Below are 18,025 nucleotides of genomic sequence, written 5' to 3'. Positions count from 1 at the left end.
AACATGTTTACAAGTGATTTAATTAACCATACTTGTCTGTAATAGGTATTAAGCAGTAGTTCTCTAGTATGATCTTTAGGCAGCCAATAGCAGCATCACTTGGGAACTTGTGAGATACATAATCACCTACCCCAAACCTACTACATTATCAGCAACTCTGGTGACATAGTCCAGTGGTCTGCGTTGTAACCATTGCTTCAGGTGAAACTGTAGATGAGAAATCTCTACTCATTGTCTTAATAAAGAGGAGGTGGGATTTATGCATAATCACCCAGAAAGTAGAAATTCAATCTCTTCAAGTTACTCAACAGTTGTTTTGTAATTTTCTTTGCTTTCTGTATGTCTTAAAATTTATAAGGAAGATCTGAGGGAAATAAATTATTCATGAGTCACATAAAATACAAATTATAACTTTGAGCATTACTTAAAATAATGTAATGATAAATAAATCACTTTTAAAATTATCATTTTGATATGTAGACTTTACTTCTTTTACTACTAAAATATATAACTCTTCCCCATCAGTTGTACTTTACGAAGTGATAATCTCAGTGCAACATACTAATTAGTTATTGCCTTTTACAACAGTTTAGATCCTCACTGCTTTAAGTTCATGTTTAGATATTAAGTACTCCAAATAACACACTTCTTACTCTTGGAGATATTCTATTTCTTAGCCCTAGAGATGGAAATCTAGCTGTTTCAAATCCTTCTGGAAAGATATAAATAAATAATTACTGAGTTATATATAATTTAATTCTACCATGTTGGGTTGTTACATGTTATATCAGCTGCATAAGGGCAGCATCCCCCTAATGATGAGAAACAGAGCAATCACTGCTGTTAGCTTTAATAGCTGAATTGCTAAGATGTGTTCATGAATGATTAATCATTTCAGTAACATTAGAATTACTGCCAGGGAAAAGGGTATATTTCCTCTTTCTCCCTCAAATTCAGTACTCATTTTGTAAAAATATGTCCATACCTCTCAAAATTAGTTCTGAAGTTAAAACTTTTTCTCCCGTTGTTTTATCTTGGTGTGTGTATCACTAGTGTTTGAACTCAGAACCACATGCTTGCTTAGAAGATGCTCTTCCAGCTGGGCACTGGTATCTCACACCATTAATCCCTACTGGGTACTATTCCCAAGTAAAATATATAATTTCTAAGACTGTCATGATCTTGGCTTCTGCTGTTTTTGTGCTGATCCTGGGACTTGAAATCAGGGCCTGATCACTGTCCCTGAGCTTTTGTGCTCAAGGCTAGTGTTCTACTACTTAAGTCACAACTCCACTTCTGGCTTTTGTTGGTAGTTAACTGGAGATCAGAGTGTCATAGACTTTCCTTCCTGGGCTGGCTTTGAACCTAAGAATTTAGCATCCTTAGTAGTTAGGATTACTGACATGAGCCAGGGTCATTCTGTGCTTTTCTCTTAAGTAGAATGTCTCCCTTACATTTGTTATAAACTGTTTTCACATGATCAATTTATTATCTCAGACAGTAGTATCCAACATCATTGAGTCCTTGGTTTATGTTCAGAGCTCCATTAAATTCTTCATATTTATTACCTAATTTTTCTAACAATCCTATGAGGTAAGTATATTTTTATTATCATCTGGATGAAACCATAAGCACAGAGCACTGAAGTAATTTGCCCAAGGTCCAAGAGCCAAAGAGGAAAAAAAAGAACCAAGACTTAAAGAGGCCACAGGCACCACAGTCAACAAGTCTGTGGTCTTGGCACCCCATTAACCACAGCTGCCATGATGGTAAGCTAGCAGAAGTAGTCATCCTGGCAAACCCCAGTGTGGACTCTTAGAAATGTTCATTGTAGACATAGGTAGCATGCGCTTGTGATAAATTACATGGTAGGAATTTTACATTCTATTAAGCAAAGTGGATGGTTTAAATATTCCTTTATATTCAGGAGAATAAAAGAAGTCTAGTTAAGATGCCAGAGATATCTGATTGGTGGAACTTATTTAAATGAAACCAATGTATAAATTCTATTCCAGTATCTGATTGTTTTGTAAGTCAATATGACTAACTCTTTCTGAGGATAAAGCAAGTTAAGTCTTTCCAAATTCACAGCTCAACATCAGACATCCACACATGGCTTAGAATTAATTCCTGGGTCTTAGCATGAAAATGAATCAAAGCATAGTTTCTCTGTGCTAGTTTCCAAAACATATTTGTGTAAGCATAAAGAAAAAATACGTCCATCTCGTGATTAGAATTGATCACTATGATTTTTCTGGACAGTCAGTGTTTGATATTTTAACCCATCACATAAAATTGGCAAGTGTCTTATAACTCTTTGTGTTATAGGAGAAAACCATGAAGAATTAATTGAAAATTGCCTTCTAACAGGGCCACACACACACAAGAAAGCACCTTCCTTTAGCTTAGGTGTGGTAAACGATGTAAGGAGTTCTGTCTTGTTAATTAGTACCCCATGGCAGTGTCACGTGAAGACTAACCTGATTTGTCATATTGAAGCAACAGAACCCCTGAAGAGACCATATTGGAGGAGGTTAAGTAGAGAGGAAGGGGTAGGGACAGGTGGAGTTAAACACAGAAGACCAAGAGACAACACTGCTCGGGCAAGTAATACCATTTTTTTTTCTAGTCATAATAGCATCTGTTTCTCCACCCATACAGATAAAGAATAAAGAGTATCTTATCTGTATTTCTATTGAGATGATGTGGTTTCTTTTGAATGTATGTATACATGATTAGACTGAGATTGTTAAATAGCATTAGTTACATTGGGATTTTTATCTTTTCCCTAACTGTCATTATGGAAGTCTTTCCATCAATAATTTTTAAACATCTAACAAGATCTAGTGGAAAAACATAGTCATTGGAGTTAAAAGTGAGACTATTACTCTATGTTTCTCATAGAAATAAAACGTCCAATTTGTCATCATCATAAGCAGCAGCAGCAGCATCACTATCTTCATCATCAACAACATTTTTTGATGCTGGGACTGGGACCTACTCTCAGTGCCTGATGATGCCACTTGGCTTTTTGGTTCAAGACTAGCACTCTACCAATTAAGCCACACTTCTGCTTCTGGTTGTTTGCTGATTAATTGGAGTTAAGAGTCTCATGGATTGTTTGCCCTTGGTTTTGGCTTTGATCCGGAATTCTCTTATCTCAGCCTCCTGAGTAGCTAGCATTACAGGCAGGAGCCATTAGAAACTGGTTCCATTAAGTTTTGAAAAGGAGAAACTAATCAAAGGCTGGCTTTTGTGGATAAAATTTAAAAAAAAAATACGTGAAACGAACGCTGTGGACTAGGAAAGCTGAATGTTGGTTTTGTGCCATGTACCATTCCATGCACTTTACTTCTGTCTCATTCAGTCCTTGTGACAACATAGCCAATCTACTTCTATTAGTTCCACTTTATAGATGAGCAAACACGCACAGAAATGATAAGTGACATACCCAGAGTCACAGACATAGTTTAGAGACAATATTCCGTTTTGTTTTATATTTCCTTCCATTCCAACTATTTTGTGTTAATTCTAAATGGACTCAAAGCCATACTGAAATCCAGTTCTTGCCTAAATCTTAATCTGATGATTGTGTTGATAAATGTTAGCTGTAATTTTTTAATTAACTTTGGACAATTTTATAATTTACAGAGTGCTTTATCATTGAATTTACTCACGTGCCACAGAGGAAACACTTGTCCAGAGTTCTCGAGTCAATTAGAAATGAAACCAGTGATGTACTTAAGAGATTCCTTTCCTACCAGGAAGGGAGTATGGAACAGATTACAGGTGTCCTCAACTCTGACAGACAAATCTGTGTGTGTGGCTCATATGCTCAGCCTCCTGCCTTGGCTTGTAATTACAAGTGTGGCTTCCTACTGAACACGAATCCATAATTCATGAGTATATTACTGTACTTATTCATAAATGTAATATTGGTTTCCTCATTTTCTCTCACATGAGTTAGAAACCTTCAGACATATGGTATTCCACTGCCCAGTGGAATGGTTTCCCCAACTATGAAAGATGTGCTCAAAAGCAGTTGGGTGAAGGTAAGTTTGAAGTACTCATGCTACTTCCTTTTTCTTTTCCTTTCCATCAGGGAGGCCATAATTGAGAAGTTCAAATCTATAAACATGGGCACTGAATTCTGTCTTGTTTGTGGGGTTTGTTCCTGGGTAAGGAATAAGCTAAAATTTGAAGTGGTTTTTTCTTCCCTAATAAAAACATAGGCTACCAGTATGAATCATTATGAAAATAACAGCCGAGAACATTTCAGGTTTATCATGAATCAAGCTGAATTTGTGTCCCATTGGAAAACCTAATCTTCACATATAAAATGCCTTTTTTTCAATCAAACATACTCCATTTTCCAGTTAACCTATTCACAAATGCACTTTCACGTCCCAACCTGTTTGTGATATGTGAACTGCCAATAAACCTCAAAGCTTTCCCACCATTCAGAAATATCTCTTGTTCTAATTTTTAATCAGGTCACTGAAGAACAGCTCTGTGTCAAGATCTGCAGTGATCAGTGACAGAATGTCACATACTGTTTCTCCTTTAGCATCTGGAAATAATGATGAAGAAAAGAATTCTTGAGATTTGGAGCAATGCTCAGATGCAGTGGAAAGGACCTAGGTTCTTCTTCATGTTGGGTCTCATTTTGATGGATTGTTGAGCATGTGGGATTGCTTTCATCTATTATTTTCTATGAGGCATATTTAGCTGTAAAAGACAGGACCAATCAGCAAGCAGCATGGCTATTATTATACACATTCGGATCTATATGAGGGTCATATTTCTGCTACTTATTGGCTCAAGGCAATGAAAAAAAGACATTAAACTAGAAAGAGCTGAACTCCAGTGGTTCATACCCATAATCCTAGCTACTACTCAGGAGTCTGAAATCTGAGAATCACATTTCAAATCCTGCCTGTACAGAAAAGTCTGAGACGCTTACCTCCAGAAAGCCAGAAGTGGATCTGTGGCACAAGTGGTAGAATACCAGTCTTGAGGAAAAATGCTAAGGGGTAGAGTGCATGGGCCCTGAAGTTCAAGCCTCTCAGTACCTGCATGCACACACATGCTCACGCATGTGCGTGTGCACACACACACACACACACACACAAGAACATCCACAGGTGGAAATAAATGGAAGACTTAGTCTTACTTTTGCTTCACTTTCCAGTCACTGATTACGGTTTCTGGTTTCAACTCTTAGTCACCCAAGAATAAACAAATCCCTTTCTGCTCATGGATATTTCTGCTGCCAGTACCAAGAGTACTGCATAGCAAATTGTAATGTGTGTCCCAGGGATTAAATGTGAATATATTTTAGGTAATTTTCTCCTAAATGGAGCAAATGAAGCCCAGCAGTAAATGTGATCAATTATGGCAGAATGATGCCAGAATGTATTAAGAGTCTGAAGGACTATCTTCAAGTCAAGCTGCTCCTCAAAAGGAATAAGGAAAACCCATTAGAATGTCAGAAAGCATATATCCGTAGAGGCAATATAGACAAGCAGAGTGTACTTCTGAACAGACAATTACATAAGAACTAGCTTGATCCCTGATGCTAGAGCATACAACATGATTTGACTTTCACCAACCTCGTTTGGGTGAATAAAATTGCTGGCATCCTAGCAATTGTGAATATGGTAGTAGAGAGCATGCCAAAACAAATGTCTTAATATAATGAAAATACTGAAAAATCTTAAATGTTAAAATAAATGTTAATAAAGTAAGACATGTTATAGTTACCAAAGCAGAGTTCTTCCCTGGAAATGATTTTTATAATGAAGTAAGCCCTTTAATAAAACATTTCCAGATATAACTGACCTTTCTTCCTCTCCTTAAAATATTAGTTATGGGGTGAGTATTGGGTTATAATTTTGCCAGTGTGACACTTGAATTACAACTGAGATTATTCTTTCTCAGGGAACATAAGGAAATGAGGGATATGACAAAATGAACTTCTCAAAGTATAAGCAAGTCCATTTATAAGTAAGCATTATATTTTCATTAATTATGATTGGACAGTTATGATTGGACAATTTCAAGCCAAATGTCAATCATATTACTTTCAAAATGACATTGAAGAAGAAAACTTCCTGTTCTCTCTTCTTTATTTTACTTTATCTTAAAATCATAACTACTAAAGCCTCACAAATATTTACAACAAATATAAGTGGATATCCTATGATGCAGGACTTGCCTGTTAATGATGAAAAATCCCTAAAAATATGTTATTGACTTTGAAATATTCCATTGAGGCAAACGAAGTGTTACATTCACCGAGAAGAATATTGCCCACCAATTTAAACAAGACTTCTGATATCTAAATTCCATCCATCTCCTTTCCCATCAGAATGGCAATTCACTTCAAGTTAGCACAAAGCCCAGGAAAGTATAATCCAAAGTATATCAAAGTTTAAATTATGTCTGTGCTGTCTTAGGTTTTGTTTCCATGAATGGTTATTTTATTATTAACAAAATGAAGAAAGAAAAAGGAGTGAAGGAGTTTTGAATAGACCAGAAAATGAGATAATTTCATGTCCCAGGGGACATGATTATTTCAATTATCTGAGTATACAGAACAAAAGAAACATACAAAAATATAACTAGTACAAAGTAATATATCAAATTAATAGTTGAATTAAATAGTCAAAACAATAGACTCAAAGAATCTCTGTACATCTCTGTTTTTATTAAAAAAGCACCGGATCCATTTTTTAACTTGTGTAATTTATACTTTAGGCCATGCCTCATATATGCTCACCTTTTGTAAGCCTGATTGGATCATTCATGAGAAGGTTTGCTACTCATAGCCTCGGGCCAATTTGTGACCATGGGATGAGCTGCAGAGCGCTCAGGACTCCATACCATCCTGAATAATCATGTACACAAAGCATTTGTTTCAGCTGATGAGTATATAAATTGCCTTCCATCAAACCTCAAGTGGGAGTTAACTGGGAAAAAAGAAATATACCCTTAAGTTAATATGGATATATATAACATGTTTAGTATAACTTAATATAACTTTAATATAAATTAATATGAAATTTACTATAAAACTTAATATAGGAGCATTCTAATTTCCTCATAACTTCTATTGTGCGTTAGGTAGTACTTTCTCGCTGAGAGAAAATATTAGTGCAACACACAATTAGGTAATATTTGGAAAGGCAACAAGCCTTAATATCTTACATATAAAGCCCAACTTTTTTAAATTAAACATTCATATGCTTTACTTGCTTTTCAAGAAAAGGTAGAAACATATGATACACATAAAAGTAAATAAAACTACATATATATATATATATATATGGAAATGTTCAAATATTAGTTCTTGGTCTCTCCTGTATTAACAAATTTAACTTAATATTTACAGAAGATTATTCTACTTTCCTGGTGCAACTTCAGTCACTGTATGGACCACAGTGCAGACAATATAACCTCTTACTGTAATGTCTTTAGATAGTAGGAAACATCACCTAAAGTAAAACTCTGGGGCCAGGCGCTCAGCACTGACTTATCTCTGAAAAGTAAAATCCAAGTGTGCTCTGAGACAGAGCTTTTGTTTGCTTATCCTTTTTCTTGTTTTGTTTTGCTTTGTTTTGAAACCGCCTAAAACTAACTATGCTGCTCGATTGGTTTATTTATTCAATAAATGGATATGTCAATCTATTAGAGCCACTGTTAGTGAAATTAAATGTTATTTGTTGGTCATATCAAGAAGTTGGGGATAGAGCAGTCATAACAAATTTTTTAACTTATAAAATTATATGATACTGATCATCCAGAAATAAAGGAATATGAACCTGGTCCCTTTTTACCCTATATGAGTTTAAACTAATTGTTCCCACTTTCAATGATTTGTTTGCCTTTGTATTAGCCTATATTAATTGTATAAATGTATTGTGACATTTCCATACATGCATACAATGTACCCCAACTGAACTGTCTCCCACTAGCTCTGCTCTCTGATTCATGGTCCTTTCCGTCTATATGCTCAAAAGTGATGTAGCAAGGTCTTTAGCTATGTCTATGTTTAGCTTTTTGAGGCATTTCCATACTGATTTACATAGTAGGTACACTAGTTTACATTCCCACCAACAGTGTATGAGGGTTTCTTGCTGGCAACATCCTGGCCAGCATTTGTGGCTTATTTGTCACTCTCTGTCTGTGGATAATTGGTATTATGTTGTCTCTGATCTGTCCCTCCTGTTCTTGTAGCTCCAATAGCTACAAGATTTGGGGGATTTTCATTTAAAAACTGGTGTGCTGATTAATGGTGCACACTTACCTTTGCACACTGTCTGTGATTTGTAGTTGTGGCTTTGTGGGCTTTGTGGCCTACTGTCTAGAAAGAAGCCAAAAACTCACGAATCCAAGAAGTATTCACAGCCATCAAGTCATAGATGGGAGCATACTGTGGCTTCTATCCCATAGTTTCCTCTAACCAAACACACAGTAGACTCAGTAGTACTTTTTTTTTTTTTTTGCCGGTTGTGGGGCCTGAACTCTGGGCCTGAGCTGTCCCTCAGCTCTTCAGCTCAAGGCTAGTGCCCCACCACATGAGCCACAGCGCACTTCTGGCTTTTTCTGCTTATGTGGTGCTGAGGAATTGAACCCAGGGCCTCATGGATGCAAGGCAAGCACTTCACCACTGAGCCATGTTCCCAGCCCACATACTTTTTATTTTGAATGAGGACTTGAATTTGAGTAAATGAACAAGCAAATGAGTAGGTGAATACTGCGACAAGTTGTTTCCACATTGTTGACACACTTCCAGTTTTTTTGAGCTGCCTGCCAACAAGTCCATGTTCAATTCTTTTTGTTTTAATGTGACAGATTTAAAAATTATCCATTTAGTTGTTTACCTCATGTTATCGCCCCATCTGTTCTTTATTTTCTTTCATTTATTCTACTTATATTCAGCTTCCTGCCGGCATGGAATTATTTTAGTGTCAGTCTTTCTCAATTGTTTGGAAACCTGGGGTTTGTTTGCTTATTTCCCATACCTCATGCCGTTCTGGAATACCAGCACAGTGTTGGCAGAAACTGTTCAATGTCCCCCATCTCCCAGAAGGTGAAGAAGAAGAAAAATGTCTGAGCTCTAACTTTTATTCCACTCTAAACTTTATTTTGAAATTAAAACATCTGTAGCTTTTCGTGTAAACATTCTAACCTTTAAATCCAGAAAACATGTCGGTAAATCATTCAAATGTTAAAATTTAGGTTTGGGGCTTGATCATTGATGGCTTATCCCTGTAATCCTGTCTACCCTGGAGGCTGAGATCTGAGGATTGTGGTTTGAAACTAGCCAGGACAGGAAAGTTTATGAGACTCTTATGTCCAGCTAATCAGTAAGATGCTGGAAGTATAGCTGTGTGTGGCTCAAGTGGTAGAGCACCAGCCTTGAGTAAAAAGCTAAAGTGTAGTACCAAAATCCTGAGCTCAAGCTCCAGTACCAGCACAAAAACAAAAGCAAAACCTTAGGTTTTAAGTAACATCTCTTTGAAAGTTGTTTTCAGTGCTTAATATGACTAATCTGTCTCATTAGCAATATCTAGATAGATTCCAGCAACATATCTATCTAAACAATATCTAAATAGATTCCAGCAACATAATCTTATAATAATAAACAATACAGGTAATAAACTAGAAAATAGAACAGACAAGGTTCCACATAGATTAAGTCAGGTACAATGTATCTTAAGTATAATTCCTTGGTGGATATAGCAGAGGAAGCTTAAAAGCTGATTGAAGAGTAATTTAGGGCTGTTCCAGGACATTTGGTGTCCAATCAATCAATCATGAGCCAGTGGGGTTTGATAATGAGCGCCATGTCGGGGATAGATAGCAGCAATCAGGCAGTTCCCATGGACAAGGTTTGAATCTAAATTCTCCACAGCTCTCTCCAGCCCATCATGCTGTCTTTTAGGGTTGCTAGGTGCTTGTCACAAAGTGCTCCTCTGTGCTATGTGCAAGAGTTGGGGTAACTGCTATAAAAATGCAAATTTGGGGGTATTAAGGGATTTTCTTTCGAAGCTGCCCCGCTATTTGGAGTAATAACAAGCAGTTGTGATCATTGGGAAGGGGGAAGGTTTAAACAGCAGTTAATTTTTAAATAGCAATTTTGGTGTGATTCAAGTATAACTTGCATCTCTCTCTCTGGGAAGAGAATGTTAGAAGACCTAATGTGAAGGGGAAAATAGGTGAGTTAGAATTCACTTGGAAATTTTATTGTGAAAATCAAAACTCACTTGCCACCATGGCCTAAGTCAAAGATCAAAGATCCTTTTGAGATAATTTCCCAAGCAGAGAAGTTTGTAATTTGTCAGGTTCTTTGGAATTCTCATTATAATGTGAAAGTGCTTTAAAAATCTTCCTTCTACTGAAAGAAACGTGAAATCTCATCATTCCTTATTGTGCTTTAATTCAGGGTAGACCTATTCATAAGTTCCATTCCCTAGGAATTTCTGGAATTGTGGGTCACTTTATAAGGAGATACTAACTCCTCACCAACCTTCTAGAAATATAGCTGAGTCTTAGTGTCGCTGTTTACCATAGGTCTCCACACTTTTTGTTGTTGTTGTTGGTTTTGTTTTGGTGCCAGTCCTGGGACTTGAACTCAGGGCCTAGGTGCTGTCCTTAAGCTGTTTTGCTCAACTTTGAGCTTACGGCTCCCTTTCCAGCTCTTTGGTGATTAATTGAGTTTCATGGACTTTCCTGCCTGTGGTTAGCTTTGAACTGTGATCCCCAAATCTCAGCCCCCTTACAGGCATAAGCCATCAGCACCACAGGGTGCTGATGTTTAGTCATTTCAGGCTTTATTGAGCCTGGAGAGATTATTTCTTCTATATCTAGGAGAAGTCATATACTAGAGAATAAAGCACAGTCTGCTGCAAGTACCAGTACCTTTCACTTGAAAGTCACTCAGTCCAGACCCCTCTCCACCCAGGATCCCAGGAACAGACACACCAGGAGGAAAGCACACATCGCAGGATCATGTAGAGAACTCCACTATCTGGAGACCCACTGTAGAACTTCCTCTCCTTCACTCTCCTCACAGCTCCTTTGCCCTCAATACTGCTCTGGAAAGGGCCAGTCCTATTCTGTTCTATGTCAGATGTTCACCCTCATGGCTTGGTCCCTGTACCCACCTCCTCCCACAATGCACCTGTCAACAGACCAAATGAAACCATGTGGGGAAACATGGGATTTCACATTCTTGAGGCTTTTCCACAAATTCTGTCTTCTCTCAGAGGCCTGTTCAGATTGGCAAGATTTTTTTTTCAGTGAACTCTCTTTCATTTATAAAACCAGAGAAAACGTATTACTTAAATCAGAGGGAATTTTTTTTCATGATGAACTCTGTTATTTTGTTTTACTTTTCTAATTTATTGTTATTTTAGAGGTGATATACACCGGGGTTACATTTACAGTCATCAGGTAATAAGTACATTTCCTTTCACGTAGTGTCATCTGTTCCCTTATTCTCTTCCATGCCCTCCCTCCCCTCTCCACCCATGAGATGCATGGTTCACTTTCATCAATGTCCAGTGAGCTCCATTGCTATACTTTTTCACCCTTTCCCTCTGGTTCTGTGTCCTCCCCACAACTTCCCACAGATGTGCATGTGAATACACCATATATAAGATAAGGCTCAGTGGTAGAGCGCTTGCCTTGCATGCCTGAGGCCCTGGGTGCAATTCCTCAGCACCACATAAGCAAAAAGAAAAAAGCTGGAAGCAGCGTTGTGGCTCAAGTGGTAGAGCGCTAGCCTTGAGCTGAAGAGCTGAGGGACAGCGCCCAGGCCCAGAGTTCAGGCCCCACGACCAGACTCCCCCCCCCCAAAAAAAAAGTCTTGTTTCCACATCTTTGAAGTTCAGTTCAGTGTGTATCACTGCACCATTGTGATTTTATCCTCAGACTGTCCTCTTTTGGACTTACTGTATGTGAGTATCTAGAATTTTGTGTATTTTGTCATGTCCCATTGCTTTAAATCTAATTCCTACATATCAGGGGAACGTGTGCTGTTTGTCTCTCTGGTCTTGGCTTATCTCACTTACCATGATTTATTCTATCAATTTCCCAGCAATTGACATTATTTTATTCTTTCTAACAACTGTGTAAAATTCCATTTATATAGGTACCACATTTTTTGATCCACTCATCTGTTGTAGGGCATCTGGGTTGTTTCCATATCTTGGCTATTGTGAATAGTGCAGCAATGAACATGGATGTGCAAGTCAGGGTAGATGCCCAGGAGTGGAATGGAAGGGTGGTAGGGAGCATCTATGCTTAGTTTTTTGCTTTGCAGAGTGGTTGTACTAGTTTACATTTCCGCCAGCAGTGAAGTAAGGTTCCTTTTTCCCCACATCCCTGCCAGCATTTATTGTTGTCAGAATTCAAAATATTGCCCGACCTAATTGGGGTAAGATGGTGTCTCAGAGTTGTTTAGATTTGAATTTCCTTAATGGACCGGGATGTGTTTCTTTGCTATTCTTACCTCTTCTTCTGAACAGTCTCTTCTAAGCTCCCTTGCCCATTTAGTAGTTGGTGTGTTAAGTTTGGGTAAGGTTAGTTTCTTGAGCTCCTTGTGTACATTTGATATTAAGCCTTTGTCTGATATATTGCTGGTAAAGATCTTTTCCCAATTGTGGCTGCCTTTTTAATTTAGTAACTATAACCTTAGCTGTGCAGAAGCTTTATGTTTTAATGTAGTCCCATTTGTCAAGTCTCTCTCCTATCTGTTGTGTCCCTTGGCTTCTATTCAAGAAGTTTCTGCCTGTACCTATAAGTTCTAATGTCTCTCCTCCTCTCTCTTGCAGTAGTTTCAGAGTTTGGGGTCTGACACTGAGATCTTTGATCCACTGTGAGTTGATGTTGTTGCATGGTGACAAGCAAGAATCCACTTTGAGTTTTCTGCCTAGGGCTACCCAGTTTTCCCAACATCAGTTGTTGAAAGGCTATGTTTTGCCACTATATGACTTTGCCAAATATCAGATAACTTTTAAGTATGTGGTTTTATTTCTGGGTTTTCTAATCTGTTCCATTGATTTTTTGGGTCCATTTTTATGCCATTACCAAGATGTTTTTGTTATTGTGGCTTTGTATTAGAGTTTGAAATCTGGTATTGTGATACCGTCCACATTGCTTTTTTTGTCTAGAATTGCTTTGGCTATTCTAGGTCTTGTGATGTTCCATATGAATTTTTGTATTGTTTTCTCTATCTCAGCGAAGAACATCATTGGGTTTTGATGGGGATTGCATTGAATTTGTATATTATTTTTGGCAGTATGGCCATTTTCACAATATTGATTCTATGTATCCATGAACATAGATGGTTTTTCCATTTCCTGGTGTCCTCTTTGATTTCTTTCTTTAGATTTTTATAGTCTTCACTGTATAGATATTTTACATCTTTAGTTAGGTTAAATGCATTCTATTATTCTGGGGAGGGTAGATTTTTTTAGATCCTTTATATATAAGATCATATCTTATGCAAATAGGGGCAATTTAATTTCTTCTTTCCCTATGTGAATCCCTATAATGTCCTTTTCTTGCCTTATTGCTCTAGCTAAGAATTCCATGGCTATATTAAGGAGTGGAGAAGTAGGCATCCTTGTCTTGTTCCTAATTTTAGGGGATATTATTCTAGCTTCCCCCCCATTTAGTATGATATTAGCTGTTGGTCTGAAATTAGTGGAAATTTTTGGAATAAGATTGAACATCTTCCTCAGCACCAGGGTCCAGACCCTAGGCTCCATGGGCTTGCTCTGCCTCACCTACACCTTACACAGAGTTACAAGGGGAGACATCATTAACACAGACCAAGTCAGAGGGTTTGGATCCCTCTTTCCTAGTCACTGCAGACAAGCTGCCCTTTGGCCAACATCACCAACTCTCTTTGCCTCATTGTTCTTTGCTTGGTTTTATTACATTTTGTTGATCTTTTTAGTATTATCTTTAAGTAGTTGTATAAAGGAGTTGCCATTTAACGAGACAGTTTATGAATACAATGTATTTTGATCAATGTCACTCCTTTCAACATTCTCACTTCATCCCTCTGCTACCCAATCCTTCCCTCGTTCTTCTGAATTTTTTTTTTTTTTGGTCTGTCATAGGGCCTGAACTCTGGGCCTGGGCGCTGTCCCTCAGCTCTTCAGCTCAAGGCTAGCCCCTTACCACTTGAGTCATAACACCACTTCCGGCTTTTTCTGCCTATGTAGTACTGAGGAATTGAACCCAGAGCCTCATGCATGTAAAGCAAGCACTCTACCACTGAGCCACCTTCCCAGCCCTCTTCTGAACTTTGTAGGATATACAATAGATTCTTCATTTTCCCCTCTACTCTTCTTCATTTGCCTTTGATCCCACCCCACCGTTTTGAGTACCCACTTCCTGGTGTTTTATTCTGCTGAACTTTAATTTTGGCATTCTAAGGGATTATACTATTTGAAGCTACTGTATTTTCAGTTCATACATTTAGACATACTTGTATACCACCAAATGTATTTACTTATGAATTTGTAAGCTAAATCTAACTCCTAATTATAAAAGAAAACATAGTAAACAACTTATCCACCAAATGTGTTATTGATATATTTATTTCCTGGCTACACCAAGAAGAAAATAAGACACTGAGGATAATGGTCTCTTCTTCTTGTTTGTTTGTTTGTTTGATTTTTAAATATTTCCCATGAGGCCAGGTAAGTAGTGTCTTTTGTAAATAGACCACAGAAATATATATTCATTGAGTATAGAAAAGCAATGTGGTATGTGCTTAAGACATTGCTAGGAATGAGTAACTATTTCTGTACCAGAGGAACTGGGACAGAGGAACAGCTATGTGATAGGACAATACAAAGGTCCAATTACTTCCATATCCATGACAATCAGGAGAGTCCAGTTGTTAGAAGCAGGCAAGTGGAATGCTTGCTACTCCAGAGGCTGAAATCTGAGAATTCCAGTTCAGAGCCAGCTGGTGCAGAAAAATCCATGAGATTCTTTATTTTTTTCTTTTTTTTTTTTTTGGTCTGGTCGTGGGGCCTGAACTCTGGGCCTGGGCACTGTCCCTCAGCTTTTCAGCTCAAGGCTAGCGCTCTACCACTTGACCACAGTGCCACTTCCAGCTTTTTTTTCTTTTTGCTTATGTGGTGCTGAGGAATTGAACCCAGGGCCTCATGCATGCAAGGCAAGCACTCTACCACTGGGCCACCTTCCCAGCCCCATGAGATTCTTATCTCCAGTTAATCACCAGAAAACTGGAGATAGAGCTGTGGTTCCAGTGGTAGAGTACAAGCTTTGTGCAAAATAAAAGCCAAAGGACTTTTCTAATTTGGGGAGGGGAAGGGAAATAACAAAATGCTGAAATAAGGATACAAGTTGACCCATTGTAACAATGAGATGTACAAGACACTATGTTGAAAACAAACTGTACAACTTTGAGGGGTGGAGGAGGAGTTGGGGAGGTGGGAAGGGAAGGGATGGTAGGGGAAAAACAAAGGAGGAGGTAATAATGCTCGATAGGAAATGTACTCATTACCTTACTCATGTAACTGTAACCCCTCTGTACAGTGTTTTTACAATAAAAATATATTCAAAAAATAAAGGCTAAAGGAGAGTGCCCAAGCTGTGAGCTCAAGCCCCAGTCAGAATTAGCACACACACACACACACACACACACACACACACACACACACACACACACACATACACACACACAACTCTAGTAGTTCTCATCATCCTTCATCTGACCTAGTTAAAGTATTTAGATTAAAAATAAAATTAGAAGCCAGGTGCCAGTGACTCATGCCTGTAATGCTAGCTACTCAGGAGGCTGAGATCTGAAGATTGTGGTTCAAAGCCAGTCCAGGCAGGAAAGTCTGTGAAACTCTTATCTCAAATAAATCACCAGAAAACCGGAAGTGACACTGTAGCTCAAGTGGTAGAGCACTAGCCTTGAGCTGAAGAGCTGAGGGACAGAGCTCGGGCCCAGAATTCAAGCCCCACAACCGACAAAATAAATAAAATAAAATAAATAAAATAAAATTAGCATTGATTTTATAGTCACCAATTCCTGAGCTCCTGAATATGAGTCTGAGAGGAGAGGGGACAAAGGGGAGCTAACCTCGGGTCTATACAAGCAGTACAGTTGTCTACTTTAAGTTGTTTTCCTTAAAACAACTTAATTAGCATAAACTCATCAAAATTAAATGCAAAGCATAAACTTGCCAGCATAAGAAATTCAGGAGAAAGCAAGGGTTGTTTAAAATAGCCTTATCTTGCATTAGATTCCCCCTTGGTTTTCCTTTTGCTTAGCCTCAAAGGAACTCATGTCTCAACTGATTCTCCTATGTTTTTATTTCCCTTGGCATATCATGTGCTAAATTACTTTAATCTAGCACAGTACTGAGCACGTGTCATGCACGTGTCATGCACCTGCCATGCATGTGTGCACCTTTTATGCATTTTTCCTCCTTCCCTATCCAGCAGATCCATACTCATCTTTCAGTACACTATTCATGCGTCCTCTTGTTCTGTCATTTCCTCGATTCCTGTTGCTCAGTCATTCCTCTTGCTTGTATATGTTTTCCAACTTTGCAATAGAAGTTGTTGAGGACTTCCCTTTGCAGTGTCAGGGAATGTAAAAGTAAATGAAGCAAAAGCTGCAACTATCTTCCTGTGTGAAGTGGCAGTGATGTGTGCAATAAAGCAACCTCACAAATGTGAGGTTGTGATAGCTCCTCTGCAGAGTAAAGCAGTGCTATGCTGCACAGCCCTTCCCAGAATCTCCCATTGCTGTAGACATGACGACTGTCAGGAAAGAATGTTGGTGTTGAAGCCATTTGAGCTGAGACTTGGTGAGAATAGATCATAAGAAAATCCTTAAGAATCGAGGCATGATGTCACCCACCTATAATAAGTAGTGGGATACTACTACTTGGAAAATAGAAGTTGAAGGATAGAAGTTCAAAGCCAGTCTTGAAAGTTAGATTCAATCTGAAAACCAGAAGATCTGGAGTGTAGCTCGAGGGGTGAAATACTTGCACAACCCTGAGCTTCATCCCTGGCACTGTGGGAGGGGGCTGGAAAATTATGTCTGGCAGAGGATGCTACCTGCAGGGTATTTGGACTAGAAGAATTTTTAGGGGTTCCAAGAAACAGGAAAGATGATGTGTCATGAGCACACTGATCTTAGGGTGAGAAGTCAAGCAGGACATTGAATCAAATTGTAGTCTTCTGTATTTATACCTTTCATGGAATGATTCTGACGCAAATTTTTAAAACTATGTTGGGAAGCCAGCCAAGAATTTGCACAAAAGAATTGCATGGTCTCATCTATAGTTGCCATTCTTCTGGCTTCTGGGAAAAACACACTGCAGGGATGAGGAATGGAAGCAGGGATGTGAGTTAGGAGTGGTTTAGTCCCAGTGAAAGGTGATGGTGACACTCATTTTCTATGTAGTCAATTATTGTGTTTTACAGCAGTACCAAGACAATGTCTGTTCAATAAGGGCTTACAGAAGGAAGGAAACAAGGAAGGAAGAAAAGGAAGAAAGGAGAGAGGAAAGGAAGGAAAAAGGAAGGCAAGTAGGGAGGCAAGAAGGAATGAGGGAAGAAGGGAGGGGAGAAAAGAGGAGGGAGGATAATATCATTACTTTGCAGTACTGTGACAGATATTTGACAGCAGCAAGTTCAAAGGATGAAGGATTCATTTTGAACCATACTTGCTGTCTGGGGCCAGCTATATGCACAGATTTCAAGTATATGGCAAGACAGACAGGGAAGAAGGATACAGTATAGGAAAGAAAGCTGCTCACATGCTGGTATCCAGGAAGCAGAGAGTAAGAGGAAGGGGCCAGAAAGTTCCCTTCAAAGGCTTGTTCCCAGTGACCTTCCCCTAGGCAGGGCTTACCTTTATGCAGCACAGTGGGTATCATAAACTCACCAATGCATTCATGCAAGGGTGAAATTAATACCTTCATGATACAATCTCCACTCGGTAACA

Source organism: Dipodomys merriami, unplaced genomic scaffold (genome assembly GCF_024711535.1).
Source record: "Dipodomys merriami isolate MVZ:Mamm:240054 unplaced genomic scaffold, mDipMer1.0.p SCAF_8, whole genome shotgun sequence".
NCBI classification, from domain to species: Eukaryota; Metazoa; Chordata; class Mammalia; order Rodentia; family Heteromyidae; genus Dipodomys; species Dipodomys merriami.
This window is presented reverse-complemented; position numbering follows the sequence as displayed.